Below are 15413 nucleotides of genomic sequence, written 5' to 3' on the forward strand. Positions count from 1 at the left end.
TTTTATCATACTTGAAGGTGGATTTGAATTTTTTAATGTAGAAGACTTTGTAAATTCATCAATGTTTGATTTCTTGTGTTTCATTATAAAATCGAATTTTTGTTTTAGATTAAGATGAGATTAACATGGAATTTAACATTAAAAAAAAAAAGAACGAAAGGAAGTAACCACACTTATTCCTATTCTCATTCTATATTTTGTTTATTCTTGGTAATCGGATCTTTATTGATTTATTAATTAATAATTAAATAAATAAAGAAAGAAAAGGGATGGTAATCGATAATTTTTATTCCAATTTCTATATATATATATATATATATATATATATATTATATTCAACTCCATAGAATCTGCATAAGAGAGTTATTTTATTAATTAAATAAATTAATATTAGTAATTTTTTTTTTTAAACTGAATCCTTTGTGATTCGGTTCTCTATATGTATGGTAACTTTCCTTTTCTTTTGTCTTTAATATTAAAAAACAATTTTGAAAAGGAAAGTTTTAATTTTTATTGTTACTATTCTCATAATAGTGGTGTACAGTTGGAATTAATTAGGATTGAGTTTTCATTTATTAAGGGAATTCAATCTCACCTTTTGAGACAAGATTGTATCCTTATTGTATCCTTTATACCAAAGTAAAGTTTTATTTATATCTACTTTTATGGGTAAATACAGAACAATTAATGTGTCTTGAATCTTGTTTTTTTTTATGATAAAGCAAGTCATTATTTCTTCTGATCTCTTGGTATAAAAAACCAACGTACAAGGAATTTTCTTTATTGAAATTTTTTGTATTCTTCAAAACCAATCTTGGTTGAGATTAAAGTAAATCAAGTCAAACCAATTTGAACCAAAGTGGACCGAACCCAAGCACGAAAGCCGAATCGGTCCAAGGTGAATCGGACCGCCGTTTATCAACCCGAAACCTGTTTCCCCGACCCATTGGGTCGTCCCATTGACCCGGTCAATGATTAAACATTGATCGGTCAAAGGTTGACCGTTGACTGTATTAAAAAAAAATACAAATTTTTGTTTGGAGAAACAGTTTGTGAAAAGCATTTTTTTGTGAAACTCTTTTATTGTTCCACTTCTGTTTCTACTTCTTAAATGTGTTTTTCTTATAAACAGAATCATAAATATGTTTGTTTTGATTTTTGTTTACTTCTGAAATTGATTTATGTGAACAGAATTGCATAAATATGTTTGTTTATGTTTTTAGTTATTTCTGACAGCAATTTATATAAACAGAATATGAAATAAGCTTATTTTTACCTCTTTTCATGCTTTCTATTTACATAAATAGGGACAAAATATAGTTTGGTTTAGTTTATAATGTAAAACCAAATGTAAATAACCTATTTATACATTGAGATTGTATAAATTGATATGTATACAAAACTAAACATTAATAAACAACTGTGATAATGCATTTACACTAGATTTCTCAATGTTTATAAATCTATTTACCCACCATGATTGTAATTTTTGGGATGTGCCATGTGATATTTTATTTATGAGATTATTATAGTGGGATGCTTATATGGACATAGGCTTGGAATGTTTCCATCTAATAGGCTGAAATACTTCATAATGTTATATTGCACCTAATACTGAACCCATGGGCTTTGTCTACAATATTGTTGACGGGGTTCCCTGACTTGAGTGACGATCCTTCCATTCAACGGACTAGTTTCTCAGGGCATGGGACCACCGCCGATAATGTTTATAGCTCGCCTTTTAGGAGACCATTTGACGAACGTCATGCTCTTGCCACCACAGATGAGTCTTTGTTTGGTTGGTCCCGCTCGATCTAGTAAGGGTGATGTTATTGAGCTTTATGGAATCGGGAGTTTTTGTCTTGCCACCATAGGTGATGGGATTTTTGAAGAAGTGTTGTTTCAAGCGTCTCGCTTTGCTCAAAAAGAGTCCACTGCGTATTGGACGATCTTGTCACCACAGGTGTGACCCCAATGACGTAGGACCTTTCACCCAGTTCTTTTGGGTTTTCCTAGTATTTTGTTATGAGAACGAGATTGGTAGAAATTTGATCATTTGCCCACTTGGTCAAATTTGTTGTTATTATTAATGGCATTGTTATGATATATACTTTGTTATGCATATTTTTTGGTAAACTAATTTTTGTGTTTACCAGCTATGGCATCCCACATTGCGTCACTCAAGACACTCAATAGCACTAATTATGAGGAGTGGATTGAATCCCTAACTGTGACGCTTGCAATCATGCGTTTGGACATTACTTTGTTAACTGATGAGCCTCCCAAATCCATGGCTGAAAGTAATGCTGAAGCCAAGACACTTTCTAAATAGTGGGAGGAATCAAACCGTTTGTGTACCTTGGTTATAAGTCACACCATTGATAAGTTTATTAGAGAGAGTATAATTGAACCAAAGAAGACCAAGAATTTTCTGGTAGCAGTTGCTAAGAAATTTTAGAAATTTGATAAGACAGAAAGAGGAACATATTTGAAGATGTTCTCAAACATAAGGTATGATGGTGTCAGTGGAGTTCGCAATCACATTTTGAAAATGACCAAGTATTTGAACAAGTTGTCTACTATGGAAGTAAAAATTTCTGACGCTTTCCTAATATGGCAGATTATGAAATCTCTCCCTGCCCAATTTGATTCCCTTAAGATATCTTATAATGCAAACAGCCTGAAATGGAATATTGAGCAGATGACTTCCATCCTTGTGCAAGAGGAGGAATCAAAGAAAATTAATGAAAATACTGTGTACTTGGTTACCTATGAAGCAAACAAGACTACTCAAAAGGATGATCAGAAAGTTAACAGTCCTAAAAAAGAGTTTGGAAATTTTAAAAACAATGGCCAATTTTGTAAACCTAGACATGAGAATTGAAAAGAAAAATGGCGAGGGTCCAACAATTTTAAAGTACAATGCAATTTACTGCAAGAAGATCAGCCATAAGAAAGCTGACTGTTGTAGTTTCATCAAAATGAAGGAAAAGGAAACCTCAATGTTGTATATTCAACTTCAAAAAATCTTGAAAGAGCTTCTAAAACAGAAAGAGACTTAGTGATGGAATGGATGCATATATATGGAATGACAAAAGAATTCAAGTAGATTACGTAGAAGTAATTATTTATTTCATCTTTTGATTTTGTTTTTAAAGTTGAATAATGTCGCTTATATACCGTCACTCAGATGGAAACTCTTTTCTTTTGACTTTATTGATAGTCTTATGGTATACTAGCTTTGGATCTTGCTTAATGAATTCAATTTCTTTTGGATGACCTTTACAAATTCATTTTTATATTACTAAACGTCCAAACATAGCTATGTTTGCCTAGATGTAAATAATTTTTATTAAGATTGAGATTAAACTTGAATGACACTTACATGTTTGGGGATCCACAATAGAAGTGTGGTGGACTTATAACCCACAGGACCTAGGACCATTAGTGGACATTCTATTGATAATTCTAAGAGGTCAGATGAATATTTTAAATTTATCATATTACTTTTTAATAAGCTTCCAGATAGTGAAATTTTGACATTTGATGGTTGTCATTTCTTTCGTTTTTTTTTTTTTTTAAGCATAATATTATCGATCAGAGTATATACTCAAGCACAGTGTGAGTAATATATTTTTCTCATTTTTGTGTGATGATAAATTCACTAACAAATGATTGATTCTAAGGTATTTTTTTTAAAGCATGCGACTACTATGGAATTAGTTGGATCCTTTGATGTATTTTGTTAGTGGGAGTACAATTTTATTGCTACAAACAATGTTTGTTAAATTTATTTTATTCAATAATATCTTGCTTTTATGGTTTAATATTATTGTTGCTTGATGTTTTATGGTCATATCATTTCTGTGATTTAGACATGTACTAATTATCAGCCTTGAATGATAGTAGAGATAGCTTTTAGTGTTATCCTCCTCATATGCCTGAGGTTGTTTAAGTGGATATTCTATTATATGAGCTAGTAGAGTTATTCAGTTTGAGGACTTGGGCTAGTATATACTAATCTAGTAGAGTTACTGAGTTTGAGGTCTTGAGCTAGTGCGTAGGGACTTATGGATCCAGTCCCCATTGGCTTCTTGATAAGAAGCATAGTACGCTTCTACACGAGGTAACTAATTTTAGTAGTTCTAATAGTAGTTTTCCATATGAAGAATGATTCTAGTGCGCTCTCAATGTTACAGTAACTAGTGACTTCAGTTGGAAGTTAGGACTAATTTGGATTTGACATGTTCAATCACTGTGACATGCAATTTCTATACCACTACTTTACACAGGTGTAGCCCAAAAGCGGGTGAGGGTGCATGCACTTTGACGTGTAGTGTCCCATGTCGACTTAAGATGTGATGATGCTTACGATTGGGTGTTTGTGTTTTTGCTTGATCCAAGGGTGTAATATTTTAAGGTGAGCTACTTTCAACACTTCTTATTTTATGATCACAAATTATCTAATGCAATGTTGAAGCAATGACATGTTACTGCCCAAGTGGAAGAATGTAATGTTTTTCTATATATGGTCTAGTACCAGTCATTCTGTGAGGTCAGATTATTGATTGGGTGTTGATCGGTAGGCTGGGTTGAACGAAGACCGATTCAGGATTGATCCCCTAATGAGAATTCAGGTCTTCTGTTAACCGCCTTAAAGTGTAAAGACCAGTTGGTCTATTTACAATTAAGTCCTATTATGAGATCGTCCCACTTATATTCTATTTCAAGATTAATCCCTGCTCCTCATCTATATAAAAGAAGTCACACCCATTAGTTGCAATTAATTTAACAATTTACATAGAGAGGGGAGCAGATAAGACTAACAAGGAGAGAAAACTCAAAGAAAAAGATTGTACAAGAGGGAAAAGCCAAACCTTTTGGAATCTTCCCAATACAATATAGATCCGGGTATGTGTGAATTAGATTCAAGATCATATTATTGATTTTGTTCATTGATCTGTCATATCGATTCTATAAAATATTCTTATACCAAACCGATCAACAAGTTTGTGACCCCGTCCTCCTTTCTTAACAATTTTCATCTCGACCTCCTATTATCCTTGTCTGGCTCTACCTCAGCTCTCCTTGCAGCCAAATACTTTTGACACTACCCCATACCATGACTGTGATTTCGGAGTATGGAATGACTTTGCCGTCCTTGTGAGCAAGGTACTGCTTGAATTTACTAACACCACCATATATTTTATTACCTTCCCACACAAACTACTCTGAACCTTCATTGAACCCTTCCCCAAATTAGCCCATTTAGTTCCACAGGCCCATCTTGGATCCTCTCATTCTACCATCTCTTTAAAGAATATGCAAAAACAATAAAAAACCTATTACTACTTGTAAAACTACTTAAATTTAAACACATACGAAAATAACAATAATTATAAGAATATAGTTTGTTTATGTGAATAATAAGTTTTAAGAACATAATTTGTACACATGGGGAAATTTTAGAAATTCAAAGATCACAAAATATTTGTACACATACCACGATAGTAGGTCAAATTTACAACAAATAAACATGATTTTTTTTTTTTTGGAAAAGTTTGCAATTCATGAGTTGTGATTTTTATTACTGTCCTATAATTTGTTTTAAATTTGTTTTTTAGATTTTTCAATATTTTAAAAAATAATACAAAATAGAATTTTCATAGTCCATTGTTTCCATTTTCTTTGCCTAAAAATGATTAGGACACCCGTCATATAATCAAGTAATAGTCCATTGTTTCCATTTTTCTTTGCCAAATAATGATTAAAACACCACTGTAATATCATCAAGTAGATCACATTTATCTCTACAACATACTATAATATCATATTTTTATTCAGCTTATTTGTTTTGTTAAATTTAATAAAAGTTACCCCAAAGAATAGGTTTTTTGGGTGAAAAAATCAACCAAAACCCAAAAGCATTAACATAAGAAATCTAGATCCATTGTTGGTAGACCACATTTTGACTTAGAAAACTCGCCCAAGTCAAGTCAATAATATGAAACTTGATCAAGAGTGATGAAGACTTATTCAATATAAAAAAATGACCAAACACGGTCTGAGTCTAGCAAAGTCACAAGAAATTTGGTGTTTTTACCAAGTCAAATACAACTCACCCGAGTCTGGTCATTTTTTACCCTTCTTCTCTCTCCGTCTTAAGCTTATCCTGCATGTTTAATGGAGCCTAAAATCAAAGCAATAGTTTCGAAATAAAAAAAAAAAAGGAGAAAATGAAAATCATTTATGGGGAAGAAAAAAGAAGACAACTCTTTTCCTTCTCTTGGCAAGTCATCTTCAACAAAAACTCTCCACGGCGGTCGTTGTAACTTTTGATTATAACTTTCTAGCACGCGCTGTTTCTTTGTATATCAATATTAAATCTTTTTATCCCACCACTTCGCTGCTTTCTTCTTTTCCCTTCACGATCTTCCATCTTCCTGGTCGATGAGTCGATACCCTTACCTCCTTTGCAAGTCCACATCCTCTTTTACTTTACCTTCCATCTTTCTAGTTGATGAGTTGATCTCCTTATCGCCTCTGCAAGTCTGCATCATTTTCTACCATAATAGATAAAAGAAGAAAACAGAAGGTTTGTTGAATGAAATACATTATATAAAACTCAAAATGGAGGAGACAAAAGTCATAAGCAACAATTAAAGTATGGCCATGAGTGATGACTCATCACTTACGAGGCATTTTATTATTTTAAAACTAGATGTCTTTATTGTGGGCGAACAACTCTCTCTTTGGAAGATGAAATGATGTGGTATTAAAAGAATTATTTAATTATATAGTTATCTTTGTATTAGAATTAAGAGGGTTGTCATATTACATGGAAGGCAAGGGTAGTCATTAGGAATTGGTTTTTAGGAGTTAGTATTTGGTAGGAGTTATAAGAAGTGGAGATAATTTAAGATTTTGTTATTGTATGAAGTAGTAGGTATACGTGTCACACCCCACCCTTCCTTACGTGCCAAAAATGTGATTAAAACATTTATCACCTTCCTACAACATTGCTAGGATTTTTAAAGCAGTACTTTACCCTTACAAATTACAATCAACAACAAGAACCATTCTAAATCAGTTGCAGAGGAATAAAATAGTGTATAAAGATGAGTTTTGCACTAGGAGTTCTAGTAGTGATAACATTATAACAATAACCAAGTTTATCTCAAAATATAACTATGAAGACATACATTGTAAGTATCCACAATATAATATAAAAAAAATACATCAAAATGATGACGGACAACACAACCCTCTGTCACAACGCACTGTAAGCATATACATCACAAGCATAATCTTTGTCGTGCTCCTTAACCTTGGTTGTCCACCTGTCTCTGTCTTAGTTGGCCATAGAAGAGGACGTGTTGGTGCTCATAGGCACTACAATACCTGCATCATCTAAAAAGAAACACACATGTGCTATGAGCTTCACTAATCCAAGTAAGGGATGTGGTTCATTCAAGCAGACACATATAGACCATGATACGAGTATGATACAATCTATTTTATTATTTTCCACTTAGCATACACTAAGACGGGTATAATGCTACTACAACACATTAGGCAGTATCCCTCGTTTTGGAATCGTCATCAGTCATTCAGTGATATAATCCCTATTTGTGGTTAAGAGCTTGTGGGTCTCAGAATTTGCTCTCGATCACCCAACAAACCCTTGATAACTCCACCTTGGCAGCTATGGTATTAGGATTATGATGAGAAAATTTATGTGTGAAATATAGGGTAGTAAAACATGCATTTTACATATTTAGAATGGAGCTACCTTGGGTTTTATATTTTCATGGCCTTAAGGACTATCGGGCACTATATCTCCAATTTTACACGTAAAGAGGTCCTAGTTCTTTTCATGGTTGCGAAGAGGACAAAATTTTGAGCAAGATGGACGTGTCCAATTAAAAGTACGCATTCATTTGGTTACTCGTACAAGTGATTATTCTTTTCAGGTTAGAAAAAGAATAATCGATTAGAACTGAACTGAGATGCAGAACCAACCCATTTGCAATTGTCTCAGAGGCACAAGGAATACTCCAAATGCCAACAAGGATCAATGGACCACATCCTTAAGTGATTGAAGATTCGTTTTTGGTAACAACAACTACCTAGTGTAGTTGGTGAGCTATGGTGTGCAAAATTCCCTTGCTCACCAAGAGGTCTCAAGTTCGAATCTCATGGTTGTTTTTTTTAGAGAATTTTGTTGAAGATTTCCTATTTTTCACTCACTTAAAACACTAAGGGCATGGAGGGAATTTCCACATCAAATTAGAAGCAAGCAAAATCGTGGAAGGGTTCCTACGCAAGAAGAGAAAAAAAAAAAAAAGGAAAGAAAAAAAAAGAGGGAGAAATAAAGATTGTCCAAATCTTCTCTCTCCTCCACATCATCACCAAAATATTGTCCAAATCATACAAAGCAAGAAGAAAATCCTCCCTTGGAGGGAGAAAAAGAAGAGAAATAAATTAGAAAAAAAAGGAAAGAAAATAAGAAAAAAATTATAGGAAATTTATTTCTCTCTTCTCTCTCCTCCACCTTAGCACTTTTGGTCTCAAAAGATCTCACAATCAATTGTGGGTTTCTCTCTTTTAGGAAAGAGAAATTTGTTACCCTACCTCCCCATTCCCTATAAATACAATTCATGTAAGAGGAGGAGAGACAATTCATTCTTCTTCTAGTTTTTTTTAGTTGCTCTCGCTCTCTCCCTCTCTCACTCTTTGGTTTTAGTTCTTCTCTATTTTTGCTTTAATCACTTTTGTAATAGTTTTTTTTTTATGTCAATTAGCACTCTTTTATTTTTATTCAGTTCTTTTTATGTTTATGATTTATGCAATTGAGTTGTAATTTTTTAAGTTATAGTTCCAGGCTTAGATCTAGGTGACAAGATCACGAGCCGTGGAGCAATTTTTTTTTTCAAGTTCAAGCATTGATTCAAGTAAGTAGGCTCCTTCAGTAGTCTTCTCTCCCCCCTCTCATTCCCTCTTCTGACTACCCTTTCTTTCTTAATTTAGGATTTTTTTTTTCAGTCGTTACATTATTGCTATCCCTTTCCCCCAAGGTTCATGGCTAGTGTATGTGTTGGCTTTGGCCCTCCTAGCCATAGAACCATCAATTTATTGTTTTTATTTTAATTGTCTCCCTTTCCCTAAAGCCAAGTAGAGTAACCCTTGTAAGAGTGACTCTCTGGTCAAGTAGGGAAGCTCATATTATGATGCATCCCTCGGGCTAAGTAGAGAAACCTACTTGTGAGTCTCTCTCTAGCTTTATCCCCTTTCTTTTACTTTATTTCTATTTCAGCATTTTTTTCCTTTATTTATTTATTTTTTAATTGCATGGGTTTTTTATTTTTAGTTATTTATTTATTTAATTTTAATTGCGTGGCTTGCGTCTTTAAATTCTTAGATGACGAATGGTTAGGACGTTATTTTTAGGACGGTAATTAGAATTAGATCACAACCATTAATCGGTTCACTTTCGCATTATTAAAAGAAATAAAAAATAAAGTGGCTGCTCTCCCTGTGATCGACCCGTAGCTACACTGATCCGTACGCTTGCGGTTACATTTTAAATCTCAAACAAGTTTTTGGCGCCGTTGCCGGGGAGACAGTTCCATGTTATTTTTCACTTTCTTTTGGTAAATCGGAGTCTTTGTTTGCTTTGTTTTATATTTTTTCTTTTCTTTTATTGAATTCCTGAGAAGAACAACTTGCAATAATAGTTGTATCAGTGGAGGTCGCCATGCCTCACAGTATGATAAAGACAGGTTTCGCCCTATAGCAGTACCTTAGGAATTGACCTGAGCAACCCCAGATCCCTGCCGATAAGCTCCCAAAAAGCCAAAAAAAAAAAATCAAAAAAATCATTAAAAAAAACAAGTTTTGCTATCGATTCTTTTGTGCTTGTCTTACTTTAGTTGCGGGTAGTTTTCTGTTGCATGAGTGTTAGGTGGGTACGTAATACTAAGAATCGGTTAGAAAGAAGATATCCAACAAGTAGTGACCCAATACGTTTTCTCTTTTTAAAACCCTTCAATATGGGAGACCAACAGCAAAACCCTTCACCTAAATCTCTGAAAGATAGGTTCTACCCTGCTAGAACAGCCCAACCTTCCTGCATAGTTCTACCACAAGCCCAGGGCAATAATTTTGAACTCAAATCTCAATACATCACTATGTTGCCCCACTTCCATGGGTTGACCTCTGAGGATGCATACCTATTTCTAAGGGAATTTGAAGAGGTATGTGTTCTAATTAAGCTCCAACAGCTTTCTGATGATGCTGTTAAGCTTAGGTTTATCACTTTTGCATTGAAAGACCAAGCTAACAAGTGGTTGTATGGGTTACCGACAAATTCTATAACCTCATGGGAACAGTTCACAGTTGTCTTCCTTAAGAAGTTTTTCCCAACTCACAAGACCAATAAGCTTAGAAGTGATATCCTTCAGTTTAGGCAAAAGCCTAGTGAGTCATTTTCCAAATTTATGGAGAGATTCAAGGATCTACTCCAAGATTGCCCTCACCATGGCCTAGACCTATGGCATTTATGTCAAATAATTTATGAGGGTATTGATTACCCAACTAAACAAATGATAGAGTCTATGTGCCCTGAGGGATTCACCTCCTTTACAGATGAAGGAAAGGCATGGGAATTCTTACTTGACTTAGTTGACAAAACCCGTGAGTGAGAATCAACCCAAGAGAGTGAAAGAACCATAGGAGGAAAATGATATTTTGTGGATGGGATAGTAGCCAAGGAAGCCCATTTGGATAGCCTAATAAAGAGGATTGAGGCTATTGTTCCTAGAGAGCCATTATCAGTCAATTTAGTTAAGATTTATGCTTGGTGCCAGTCCCCTGGACATGTCATAGAAGAATGCCCCAACACCTCTGGAATCCATATAGTAATACCTACAATCCAGGATGGAGAAATCACCCAAATTTCTCTTGGAATCAGGGCAACCACGCAGGGCCTTCCAACTTCCATAATCAAGGTCAACCTGGACTCCAAAGGCCTCCCTTTGCACAACAATCTTTTTCTCAAAATACTTTTCCTAGGTCAAATGTAGGACCTCAGGCGAGTTTTCCTAGGGCCCCTCTCCTATCATCTTATCAACAACCCCCTGGGTTTACCAACACTGGAGAGGTAAATAGAATAAGTGACTTGGAAAAAAAAATGGCCCTCTTCATGACAAGCCATCAAAATCTTACGAGAGAACTCACTCAAGTTGTCTCAATTATGCGTGAGAGGGAGAAAGGAACTTTACCCAGTCAACCAGAGCCTAACCCTAGGCATCATCAGCCTGTTAGTTCACAAACATCAACTAATGCACCACTGAATATAGTACAAGGTCAGACCCAACAAGGGCTCTCTAACCAATGTAATGTTGTTTATGCCTTTAGGAGTGGTAGAGAGTACTTACAGAGGGTTCCTAAATCTTCCTCATCTATTACTAATGATAACTCTCTTTCAGCTGAGGACACAAGTGTGCCTCTTGTTTCAGGTTCGTCTGATGAACCTTAAGATTTTTCTGAAACTAAAGATGATTTGGTTGAGGAAACCAAAAATGATTCTTTTGAACAGGGGCAAATCCCTAACAGTCCTTATATTCATCCTGTCCCATTTCCTAATCGCTTGGTAAACAAAAGGAAGAGTGCTTCCATGGACAAAATTTTAGAAGTCTTCAAAAAGGTAGAAGTGAACATCCCTCTTTTGGATGCCATATCCCAGATCCCCGCCTATGCAAAGGTACTGAAAGATTTGTGTACTCACAAACGTATCACTAGTGTGCCCAAAAAGGCATTCTTGGCAGGTAACATTAGTTCCATAATTACTCAGCCTATAGCAGCCAAGTATAAGGATCCAGGGAACCCTACCATATCTTGTGTCATAGGCAACACCTATATTGAGCACGCCTTACTTGACCTTGGCACAAGTGTGAATCTTTTACCTTACCATGTGTACAAGCAACTAGGATTAGGAGAATTGAAAGCCACTAGAACTACTCTTCAGTTGGTAGATAGGTCTGTTAAGATTCCTAAAAGGATGGTTGAGGATGTCTTACTAAAGATGGGAGAATTTATTTTCCCTGTTGATTTCATTGTGTTAGATACTAAGCTCTTATCAACCAAGGATGAGATCCCAATAATTCTAGGAAGACCATTCTTGGCTACCAGTAATGCATTAATCAATTGTCGGAATGGTTTCCTAAGATTATCTTTTGATAACCAAACTGTTGAGTTTAACATGTTTAGGATTGGCAAGCAACCACATATGGAAGAAGAGATCAATATGCTTGAGGATTTTCTGGATTTTTCTGATGATTTAGTTGCCAACTTTGATATTGATTTTGATTTAGAATTCGAAGAGTATATGGATGAGTTGGATAATGCAAAGAAGAGCTAACCTAGTGATGATGGAAGCCATTAAGAAAGAGATCCTAAAGTGTTTGGATCATGGAATAATTTATCCTATTTCTGACAGCCAATGGGTAAGCCCAGTTCACGTAGTGCCTAAGAAGTCTGGGGTGACTGTAGTTCCCAATGCCAATAATGAACTAATTCCAACCCGTGTCCAATCAGGGTGGAGAGTGTGCATAGACTACAGGAAACTTAACGAGGCAACCTGAAAGGACCACTTCCCATTGCCATTCATTGATCAGATGTTAGAGAGGTTAGCTGGACATGAATACTATTGTTTTCTTGATGGATATTCTGACTATAACCAAATCCCAATTGCTTTAGAGGACCAACATAAGACCACTTTTACATGCCCATATGGAACATTTGCTTACAGGTGTATGCCCTTTGGGCTTTGCAATGCCCCTGCTACGTTCCAACGATGCATGATGAGCATCTTTTCTGACATGGTCGAAAAATTCTTAGAAGTATTTATGGATGACTTTTCAATTCATGGAAATTCCTATTCTGAATGTCTTCATCATCTTTCCCTAGTTTTGAAAAGGTGCATATCTAAGAATTTGGTTTTGAATTGGGAGAAATGCCATTTTATGGTTAAATCTGGTATTGTTTTAGGCCATGTAATATCCAAGGAGGGAATTAAGGTAGATATCCAAGGAGGGAATTAAGGTAGATAGAGTCAAAGTGGATTTAATTGATAATTTACCACCTCCTCAATCTGTTAAGGATGTTCGGTCCTTTCTAGGGCATGCAGGCTTCTACCGAAGGTTTATTAAGAACTTTAGTCAGTTAGCCCAACCTCTCACCTCATTACTTGCCAAAGATCAGACTTTTGAGTTTTCCAAAGAGTGCCTAGAATCCTTCAAGCAACTTAAGAAGGAGTTGACCAATGCACCCATTGTTCAACCACCTGTTTGGACTGAACCTTTTGAACTGATGTGTGATGCTTCGAATTTTTCCATAGGAGCAGTTTTGGGTCAAAGGATTAATAAGTTGCTCACTGTCATTTACTGTGCTAGTAGGACCTTAAATGATGCACAACTCAATTATACAACTACTGAAAAAGATTTTTTAGCTGTTGTGTTTGCATTAGAAAAGTTTCGGTCTTTTAGTTGGTTCACATGTGGTGGTGTATATTGATCATTTTGCCCTCAGATACCTAGTTCAGAAGAAGGATGCCAAAGCCCATCTCATTAGGTGGGTTTTACTTTTGCAAGAGTTTGATTTAGAAATTAGGGATAAGAAAGGAGTTGAAAACCTAGTTGCAGACCATTTATCCTGGCTTTCCAATTCCTTGACTGTTGATTCTCCAATCAACGAGAACTTTCTAGAAGAACAATTATTTGCAATGTCCAGTGAACCATGGTTTGCTGACATTGTCAACTTCTTAGTTTCAAGTGTGACTCCGGATCACTGGTCCACCCAAGATAAGTATAGGTTTCATTTTCAAGTTAAGCATTTTTTCTAGAATGATCCTTATTTGTTTAAGATATGTCCGGATCAGATTATTCGACGATGTGTTCCTGATCATGAGCAACATTCCATTCTCTCTTTTTGTCATGATCATGCATGTGGTGGACACTTTGGACTTAAGAAGACTGCCGCAAAGGTTCTCCAATGTGGATTTTATTGGCCCACTCTTTTTAGAGATGCTTTGGATTTTTACAAGGCTTGCCCCGCCTACCAGTCTTTTGGCCGTATCAATAAAAGGAACATGATGCCTCTCAGCCCCATTTTAGTAGTTGAGATCTTTGATGTTTGGGGCATCGATTTTATGGGACCATTCCCTAATTCCTTTAGAAATTTGTACATACTTTTGACCGTTGATTATGTTTCTAAATGGATAGAGGCCATATCTTATAAATCTAATGACCACAAAGTGGTGGTCCAGTTTATCAAGGAGAACATTTTTTCTCGCTTTGGTGCACCACGTGCAATAATTAGTGATATGGGTACTCATTTTTGTAATCGGCCTTTTGAGGCCTTAATGAAAAAGTATGGGATCACTTATAAGTTATCTACCCCTTATCACCCCCAAACTAATGGCCAAGTGGAGGTGTCTAATAGGCAGATCAAACAAATCTTGGAGAAAACTGTTAATCCCAACCGTAAGGATTGGTCCCTTAGGCTCATTGATGCCTTGTGGGCCCATCGTACTACATTCAAGACCGACCTTGGTCAGTCTCCCTACCGTTTGGTGTGTGGGAAAGCTTGTCACTTACCAGTTGAGTTAGAGCATAAGGCCTTTTGGGCCATCAAGAAGCTCAACTTTGATTTGTCTGATGCGAGAATTCATCGTAGGCTCCAACTATCTGAGTTGGAGGAACTTAGGAAAGATGCCTATGAAAGTTCTAGGATTTACAAGGAAAATACCAAAACTTTCCATGATAAGCACATTCTGCGCAAATCTTTTGCAATTGGTGATAAGGTCTTATTGTACAACTCTCGATTGCATCTTTTCCCTAGTAAGCTTAGATCCCGATGGGATGGCCCGTTTATTGTCCATAGTGTATATGCCCATGGGGCTGTGGAGATTTTGAATCCAGGAACAGGGATAATTTCGAAGGTTAATGGTCAGCGTTTGAAACCGTTCTTTGAGTTTCCTAATACTAATAGTGAAGAGGTCATGGATCTCCATAAATCTCCTTACACAGATGACTAACTTTTAATCAGGTATGACCCCCTTGCATTGTCTTTGCTTTTAATTCTTTCCATACATTGAGGACATTGCATGACTTAAGTGTGGGGGAGGGAAACCAATTTTTTTTTCCACTTTGTTTTATTTGTTTTTCTTTTTGTTTTTATCCTACTTTGGCTTTTGGCTAATGATCATACCATTCGGTTGCTTGATGTATGAAAATACAAGTTTTGACTAAGGTACTCATTTTGAACGTATAAAACCCTGTTGAGAAGATAGAAACAACCATGTGTCTTGAGATGGGACTTTTTTTTGAAAAATAAGAGACCCCTGTTTTATG

General features: G+C 35.7%; 1 non-coding gene across 1 annotated transcript; it reads right to left on the reverse strand.

Annotated features, from left to right (window-relative positions):
- Positions 1-10439: 10439 nt before the first annotated feature.
- On the reverse strand, positions 10440-10546 carry LOC122070623. The gene has a single exon (XR_006137874.1). It is a non-coding gene; the product is annotated as a small nucleolar RNA R71 (small nucleolar RNA).
- Between the last annotated feature and the right edge of the window lie 4867 nt (positions 10547-15413).

This window comes from Macadamia integrifolia, unplaced genomic scaffold (genome assembly GCF_013358625.1).
Source record: "Macadamia integrifolia cultivar HAES 741 unplaced genomic scaffold, SCU_Mint_v3 scaffold954, whole genome shotgun sequence".
Lineage (NCBI taxonomy): Eukaryota > Viridiplantae > Streptophyta > Magnoliopsida > Proteales > Proteaceae > Macadamia > Macadamia integrifolia.